An 8,236-nucleotide genomic window follows, 5' to 3' on the forward strand; every position below is an offset into this window, starting at 1 on the left:
GATACAGAGAACCCTGTCTCAAAACAAAACAAGTAAAAGAAATACACCTTTGAGTTTCACACAAACTAACAAAAATGTCCCTCATGAACTGGTTCTTGCTGTCAAGACCAAAATCCAATAGCAAGACTCAGCCTACATTCAGGAACTACACCTGTTCAGCTATCCAACTGCAGCTTCAACCTACCAATCACTTGCTGAAGACCAGAATACTCCATCAAACCTGGACATCATACAATTCAAAGGGGAGCCAAGGGAAGCAGTGAAGGTATGGAGAGTGTGTCTGTGTTCCACCACATCTTCTGGCTCCTTCATAAAGTCACATCATCAGGCTGCTCCTACTGGATCATTTCCCAAACTGCAACCAGCATCTCAAGGCAGGTACATTTCAACTAATCCCATTATCTTTTATCTGGTAATTATCCCCTTTATATCATCTTCTACATTAATCTCCACTGAAATTGCCTAGAGGAAGACACAACACCCTTGGAAGGCACCTGACAGATCGGGTGACTTGGAAAACCAAGCCCTGCTTATCAGGGTCAGGGTTAAGTTATTCCTACCTGTGGATATACTCTGTGCCTAGTACCTTCTTCCACCTTTCTTTATCTACATAATGCAAGCAGACTGTAACACCTTAAGAGGACTGGATTGGTAACAAGATTAAAATGAGTGTCTTGCATGACACTCATTTTAATGCAAATAGGCAAGGAAGACAGGTTCTGAAGGGCAGGGACAAATGACTGAAAGCATGCTACAGTCTTAGGAGCAGAACAACAAAACTGAGTTGTGACTGGAAGCCCAGAGGCACTCAGATCCTAGTACCTTCCTTAAAACAATGAGATAATAGGGGTCTGACAGCAGGGCAGGAGACTGGATTCAGGAAGTGGGGGAGGTCTACTCTAGGCAAGAGAGGGGAGAAAGGTCAAAGATCAAGTGCCAGGAAATTTCTTTCTCAGAAGCCTGAGAATACATCTAAGAAAAGACATTTTGTATTCCACAACTGTCATTTATGGAGAGAAAATGTTAAGGACCTCACTTATATAAACAAGACACTGCTAAATTCTGACAAAAGAAATGGAAATATGCATGTAATCAAAAAAATTTCAAAAATACCACCTTCTGATATAGTGAACTTGTTCTAGAGATAAAAGAGAAATCTGAAAACCACACCCAAAAATAGAAATTATGGTAGAATTGAATGATAGTTTAAGTACTTTTAGATTTGTTTACCCATGTAGTAATTTGGTAAAACAAAAGAAATTAACCAGGCTTTGCTGGTGAACATCTGTAATCCCCAATAAGTGAAAGGCAAAAGCAGGCCAGCAAGGTTACAGAGGGACTTGTCTCAAAAAACAGAACCCCAACCAGGGCAAGTGAGACTGCTCAGTAAATCAAAGAGCTTTTGATGTGCAAGCTTGACAAGAGACTGTCATAATCTACATAAAGGAGAATAGAGAATCAAGTCTAAGAAGTTGTCCTGACTTCCACATTGCACAACACTCACTCACACATCTGTCACAATAATAAATATAAACCCCACAGAGTTGGGGAGATAGATCAGTGGTAGATCCTTGCTACCTAGCTAGTGCAAGGATCTAGGTATAATTTCCAGGACCAAATCCTAAGGGGGTCCAACCAATTTTATTGCAAAAGTATATATAGGGGAAGAAAATAAAATGATAGGATTAAAAGATAGCTTTCAATTTAAAAGATAGCTTTCAATTTCAAAAAAAAAAACATTCTAAACTTAACTTTCAAATTCTTTAAATGATCACACAGCACAATTGTTCGGATAAAATAAAACAATGTGATGTGGTAATACACATTTAATCCAGCACTTAAGAGGCAGAGGCAAGTAGCTCTCTGTTAAGAGGACTGCTAGTTCTACATAGTGAGACATGTCCTAAATTAAAGGGACAAGAACGGGGTAAATCAAGACTGCAGCAGACAGCCCAATAGTAAGCACTTGCCTAGCTTGTGGGAGGCCTGAGTTCCATCCCTTGGTGTGTGGGAGTTAGGGAGAGGTATATGTCTACTCTGTTCTAAACTGACATTGGACACTCAATTTATTCAGAATAAGACATTCTGTGATTTATCCTGGGAAATGTGGACAGCTGTATTAAGACTGGCGGGCTGTTGAGAGTTGGGGGGGGGTGTCTTTTAAAATAAAAATAAGGGCTGAAGAGATGGCTCAGCAGTTAAGAGCACTTTCTGGTTTTACAGAGGACCTCGAATTTGGTTCCCATCATCCATAGAGCCATCTAGTTCCAGAGGATCCTACAACCTCTTCTGGCTCCAATAGCACCAAGCCTGCAGGCAACACACACTATATGCAGGTTAAACATGCAAACACATAAATAAGCCTTTAAAAAAAGAGAAGCATGCCAAAGTAGTGGTACACGCCTTTAATCCAGTGCTTGGGAGCGGAGGCAGGTAGATCTAGAGTTCAAGGCAGCCTGGTCTTCAGAGTTCAGGACATCCAAGAATCTCAAAAAAAGAAAATAAAAGAAAAAGAAAATCAAAAGAAGTATAAGGCCTTCGAGATGGCTCAACAGTAAAGATATTTGCAGCAAAAAGCCTGAAGACCTTAATTCAATAGTTAAAGGAGAACCAATTCCTACAAAAGTTAATGGCCACTACTTCATGGCAGACACTCACACACCAAAAGAAACACAAATTTTAGGGTGGGCATGTTGGCCTTTAATCCCATCAAGCAGAAACAGGCAGATGTCTGTGACTTGAAGCCAGCCTGGTCTAAACAATGAATTTTAGGACAGTCAGAATTACCTTGTCTCCAAAAAAAAAAATTCTGGCTACTTGTTCTAGACTTTCTCCTATATACTTGTATTAAACTGTGTGTGTTTATTCTTGGGGCTGCCATATCTCATTCACTCTAGTGTATTTTGCTAGGCCTTTCTTTTGACCCTATGGCAAGCACTAGAAAGGCAATGCAGTTAGTTATTCAGCTGGTAAGGCGCTGGCCTAACGTGCAAGCCCAGTGTATGATCCCCAGCACTACATAAATGGAGAATGGTGACGCACACCTGTAATTCCAACAAGTGGAGACAAGAAACCCTAAATTCAAGGTCATCTTGGTTATATGAGACCCAGTCTCAACTAACCCTCCACTGAAAGGGGAAACAAAAAAACCAACACCAACAGTCTTTGTCCATCTTCAAAATGTTAACTATAATTACCATCCGATTTCAAATTACTCTATATTGGCCATAAAATCAATGCATGTCCACATAAATACTTACTTACACATAAACTTTTTTTCTTATAAACAGGGCCTTACAATGTAGCCCAGGGGCTCACCAACTCTCTATCCTCCTGCTCTGACTCCCAGAGCCACCACTCCTGAAATTGTATAGCAGTGTTTATAAGCAGCACTATTCCGTGAAAACTACTCAAGCCACCATTTTATCCATTAAAACTGAGTAAATAAAATGTGACACACTATCATTCTATCATGAAAGAGAATGAAGCACTGATTCATGCTGAATGAACCATCTAAAAGCACACTTAATGAAAGAAGTCAAACACTAGAGTTAAAGTATCTGGAAGAAGCAAATGTACATACAGAGTAGGTTACAGTTCCAGGGATTACAGGAGGATGGAAAGTAACTGCTACCAGAATCATGGGTTCTTTGTGAGGACATGGAAATGTCCTAACCATTGATTAAGTGATGGATGCACAATTCTGTAACCATGCTAACATTCAGTAAATTTTGTTTGAATTGTGTATCTCAAAGCTGTTCTTAAAAATGTAAAAAACAGCAAACAAAAAGTTTGATAAAATTTCACAACAGTGTCAACCACAGATTATACAAAATTGATACTCAAACATTTGGAATATCAAAACAAAGTCATTGTAGAAAATATTTTTTTCTTTGTATATACTAAGAGCTGAGGAATGAATTATAGATACTGATATTTATACATGAATCAATGATAAAAACATTATGTTCAACTTTTTTTAAAAAGTAAACAATATTTTACTGACAACATGAAAGTTAAGAAATGCTACCCATATACTTTATTACCCAGTTCCTCTCCCTTTTAAAATAATTTCTGCATGTCAGGTTGAACCACAGGTCAAACCCACTCATCTACATTGCAAGCTGCTAAGTAGGAAACTCAGAACGCACAGTGCACTTAAGCAACTGTATACCACATTGCTCAGACTCCAATTACTGGGGACTCAATGTTACCTTAGTTAAAACTCACACTCCTTCTAAGTCACAGTATTTTTTCAAATGAACTTACATTTAGTATTATGTATAGCAAATTACTATCCAATTTAAGATGTTCTTTTAGGCACTAACAATACAATGGAGAATAAGAAAAGCAAAGCCAAACAAACCCTTTCCTGTGGAACTTAATTCTGATGGGGAAAAAAAAGTAACTTAAAGGAAAATCTGTTACATGTGCATGCCACAAGTATTAAATTAAATAGCAGCAGCAAGTATTTTCTCAGAATTCTCACTTTGCAAATGTCCAGTTTTTCTTACTAGAACAATAAAACCACAAAGAGTTAGATACTATTAACAGGGTTTTTGTTTGCTTGTTGGTTTTTTTTAATTCAGGGTCTCTCTGAGTAGGCCTGGCTATCCAGCAACTCTCTCTGTAGACTAGGATGGCCTCAAACTCAAGAGATCCTGACTCTGCCTCTGGAATGCTAGGATTAAAACCCTGCACAACTCCAGTTCCATTAGCAATTTTCAATGACAAGTATTCTTTCTTGATCACAGAATCAGCATGTGGCCAGAGTACCCTAGAACTGGGATTCTCCTGTCTCTTCTATTGAGTGCTGAGATTACAAGGCTATGACACCATCTTCTTTCGTCAATCCCACAAAATTAATCAAACTTAGACATCACAATTTAATTTTTATTTTGGGTGTGTAGTGCAGTGCATACAGGGGCCTAGGAAGCCATATGACAGGGTCAGTTCCCAAGAGCTGAAGTTATAGAACTTGTAAACTGGGTACACAAGAGCAGCTGAGCCATCTCTGCAGACTCTAGACATCAAAATACTTTATATCCACACAGATGATGACAGTGGGTTTCAGAAGCAAAGTGCCCAAAATGGCTTTTCATTAAAACAATTCCAAAGCCTGGAGGTGGTGGTGCACGCTTTATCCAGCACTCAGGAGTAGAGCCAGGCAGATCTCTGTGTGTTCAAGGCCAGCCTGGTTACAGAGTGAGTTCTAGGAAAGGCGAAACCCTGTCTCGAAAAACAAACAAACAACAAAAAAACAAACAACAAAAAAAAACAATTCCAAGCAGGATGTTGTGGCTCATAGCCCTTGGAAAGCTGAGAAGGAGGACTGTCAAGTTTGACAACAGCCTGGACTACAGAATGAAACTTGTCTCAAAAAATCAATTAACATTCAGGGACTGGAGAGATAGCTCATCTGTAATTGCTGTTCTTGCTAGGGACGCAGGTTCTGGTCCCAGCACCCTCATGGCTCTCACAACCATCTTTAACTCAATTCTGGGGTCTGAGGCCTCTGCTGGCCTCAAGGGGAAGAATGCATGTGTTTGCACAAAAATTAATTAAAATAACCTCCAATCTACAGAATTCTAATTCTCACTCATTCAACAGCCTGAATTGTGTAACTTGAAAATACTACAATTATCCCTATTTCCAGCAGTGAAAGTAAATTTAGTACAAAGATCACAAAAACTGCTCAAGAAGATTATCTTCTTGAAACAAGGTCTAAATTCCTTTAAACAATAGTTAGTGCAAATTTTACTAAGTGATCTAAGGTTCTCCAGCAACTCTTAGCTATTTTTCCCCTTGCAGCCCTCCAAACTAGCTACACAGACTTTCAGAATACCCAAACTATCCCAGCTACTTCTGCATCTAGCTTTCATCAGTAGGCAAAAATCCCTTATCGTTGGCAATTTGCATGAGGCAGAATGCTAGCAAGATAATAGGGGGAGGGGGTTATTTCCAGTTAAAACAACTAACCATTTTAGCTTGAGTCCTTAAATACTCCATTGTCTACCAAATATATGGTAGACAAAAGGGCAGAAATATATTTTAGGTTAGGTGCTTTCCTTCTTGATTTGATCAACTCCAAGTATTTGACAGTTTTATCTTCTCCAACCTACCTGGCTGAAGCTTTTGGTAGGAAGGAGTTGGTTATCTATAAATGCCCTCTGGGGGAAGATCATCCTCATACAAATTAAAATGAAAAGAATGTTTTTTTGAAATTATTGGAAAGGCATAAAATAGTGTCAGCCGGAGGCTCACGCCCTTTCCCAGCACTTGGGGAGGCAAAGGCAGGCGGATCTCTGAGTTCAGACAAGAGCATTCTAGATAGCAAGGCAGTCACCAGAGAAATCTTGACTCGAAAAACCAAACAAATATTTATTGTAAAGGCCATAAAACAGAGTGCCATCCAAAGCCTTCTTGGAATTGAAAACACATTGGCAAATCCTCTTAATTTTTGTACATGACTTTCTTTACAATTTCCAAGGTCTACCAATTTCCAAGGACTATTTATGAAAGTTGACATCTCCATTCATAAAAATTTTCCAACCATTCATTATAGCACTAAAGAGCACATGAGCTTAGAAGTACACTGCGTATTGGATTTTCGTAACCAGGGCCTATTAATGCCCCTTCGATGGTAAGCAAAGACATTTCAATTCTCAAGAGGCCTGCGGCAAGAGAGATCACTGGCATCCAACATACATACAGACACACAGAGATATAATTTCACCAGGTTGCAAAAGGCATAAACAAGTAAACAAGCAGGCCAAAACACTTTTAAAAAATTCTTGTCTTGAGTAAAAGGGAGGTCAGCCACTTAGCAGAAGCACATGACTCATCCACCGGACAAGTATTCACACTGTCCACTACACTAACCTGGGATTTCCATCCCAACCAAGGCCCGGCCTTCGGGGCATCTCCTTGAAGTTGTGCTATTTCCTGGGTTTTTGTTTTTTTTTTTTGGGGGGGGGGTCATCTCATTTGCTGAATCACAACTCCCCCACATCCCCACCCTAAACCGACACACATCCGCAAATAAAAAAGACCATTACAAGGACGCTAGGAGCAAAGACTTGGCAAAACAAAGCACCCAAAGAGGGGCTTCCAGGCTGGGAGTGGGTGGGTCGAGAGACTCCAGGTCTTTCGTCACCCCTCCTGTCTCCTGGGTCCGCCTGGGGCAAGAGTGCGGTGGCAACCCTCTCCCTCTGGACAGGATCTTCTACCTCTTTCTAGACAGAGCTCCAGGGACAGCCAGAAAGGTGAGGCTATGGAAGCGGGAACTCTATCCCAGCACCGGCAGGACCCAGGTGACGGAAGAAGAGCGCGCGGGGCACAGCGCAGGAGCAGCCAGTACCGATGGGGAACCGCAGCCAAGGGGACCAGAGTACCGCGGCCAGCATCCCGGGCCCGGACTTACCCGGGCCGGGCACGCACCGCGGATCCCGCGGTAAGCGCTTCCTCCTCCTCCTCCTCCTCCTCCTCCTCACTTGACAAAATGGCGGCGGCAGGAAGTGCCGGGCGCTTGGCCCGCCCCCGCCCGCCCCGGCCGCCGTCCGCCGCCCAGAGCGCCCGCGTCCCGGTCCCCGCTGCTACCGCGCCGAAGGGACAGCGGCGGCCACAACCGCTCCACTGCGAAGCCCGCGAGCCCGCCCGCCGCCGCCGCACCAACGGCGCGGGCGGCCCCGGCAGACCCAAAAGCAGCAAGCGGGGCTCCGGGCCCACGAAACTCCGGCCTCCCGCCCCGCGCCGCGCCGATGGCGTAGGTGGTGGCGCACCGGCTCATTACGCAATGCAGGTTACGCGGGCCGCGCCGTGGGGCCCGGCAGCCCGCCTCGCGGCCGCGAAGGACACCGCTCCTCACCTGAGACGCTAGGCCGCACGCCTCCTCCCGCTGTCGGGCACTTGCGCCGCGCCGGGGCCCGTCGCCGCGCCCGCTGCGCCGCTGCGCACACAGGCCCGCTCGCCCGCGGACACCGCCGGCAGCGCCGCCGCAGCCGCCGCAGCCGCCGCCACTGCTTCGGTTCCTCGGCTGCGGGAGCAGAACAAACAGCCCTGCCGCCGCGCAGCGCACTGACCGTCACCACGCACGCTGCGCGCGCGGCCCGCGTCGCCGCCGCGCCCGGCGTGCGCGTCCCGCCCGTCCTCCCAGTTGCAGAGAGAGCTTCGCAGCAGCGGGCGGGCGAGTTGAGAAACGAGGGCGGAGGCTGCTGACGGTCGAGCTGAGGGGATC

At 44.1% G+C, this 8,236-nt stretch overlaps 1 protein-coding gene across 5 annotated transcripts in view; it reads right to left on the reverse strand.

Annotated features, from left to right (window-relative positions):
* The window catches only part of Brd4 (bromodomain containing 4), an 85,370-nt gene extending 77,459 nt beyond the window's left edge, over positions 1-7,911 (reverse strand). For 3 of the 5 annotated variants that reach the window (XM_037197894.1, XM_028860785.2, XM_028860792.2), the window contains exon 1: positions 7,868-7,911. The gene's annotated coding sequence lies outside the window, so the exon portion shown is untranslated. Of the gene's footprint in view, positions 1-7,229; positions 7,298-7,423; positions 7,477-7,867 lie in introns of those variants that run through there. The other 2 variants (XM_028860787.2, XM_028860786.2) reach the window with 2 other exon arrangements.
* Positions 7,912-8,236: the final 325 nt, after the last annotated feature.

Source organism: Peromyscus leucopus, chromosome 22 (assembly GCF_004664715.2).
Source record: "Peromyscus leucopus breed LL Stock chromosome 22, UCI_PerLeu_2.1, whole genome shotgun sequence".
Lineage (NCBI taxonomy): Eukaryota > Metazoa > Chordata > Mammalia > Rodentia > Cricetidae > Peromyscus > Peromyscus leucopus.